Source organism: Branchiostoma belcheri, unplaced genomic scaffold, assembly GCF_001625305.1.
Source record: "Branchiostoma belcheri isolate BF01 breed outbred unplaced genomic scaffold, Haploidv18h27 scaffold1050, whole genome shotgun sequence".
Lineage (NCBI taxonomy): Eukaryota > Metazoa > Chordata > Leptocardii > Amphioxiformes > Branchiostomatidae > Branchiostoma > Branchiostoma belcheri.
In genome coordinates, this window is record NW_017802437.1 from 5,475 (window position 1) to 6,048 (window position 574).

The following is a 574-nucleotide window of genomic DNA, read 5'->3' on the forward strand; positions in this document are numbered from 1 at the left end:
TGGACGGTCATACAGCGGCGGCAGGACGGGTCCGTGCCGTTTGACAAGACTTGGACTGAGTACGAGCAGGGATTCGGCAATCCTACTGTAGAGTATTGGCTGGGATTAAAGAACGTCCACAGCCTGACAACACAGAAACAAAACGAACTGTACGTGTACTTGGAAGACTGGGAAACGAACAGCCGATTTGCGCGGTACAGCACGTTTTCTGTAGGAGATGCCAGCAGCAAGTACACGGCAACGATCAGTGGGTACAGCGGGACTGCAACTGATAGTTTGGACTCGTCTACTGATGATGGACGTCACAGCATCAACAACAGACAATTTTCTACAACAGACCAGGATAACGACGGTGTCAGTACTAACTGTGCGGGTCGATTTGGACAAGGAGGCTGGTGGTACACTCCAAGTTGTGGTTACGCCATGTTGAACGGACAGTATCTGACAGGCTGCTCAGTACCTTCAGCTTCCTGCTCCAGTGCAGATGGAATCGTCTGGTACACTTGGAGGCGTTACCAGTATTCCTTGAAAAAACGATCATGATGATTAGACCAGATAATTTTTCCGGTACGTG

At 49.8% G+C, this 574-nt stretch overlaps 1 pseudogene; it reads left to right on the forward strand.

Annotated features, from left to right (window-relative positions):
• The first annotated feature begins 9 nt into the window (after positions 1-9).
• On the forward strand, positions 10-543 carry LOC109477945 (annotated as a pseudogene).
• Positions 544-574: the final 31 nt, after the last annotated feature.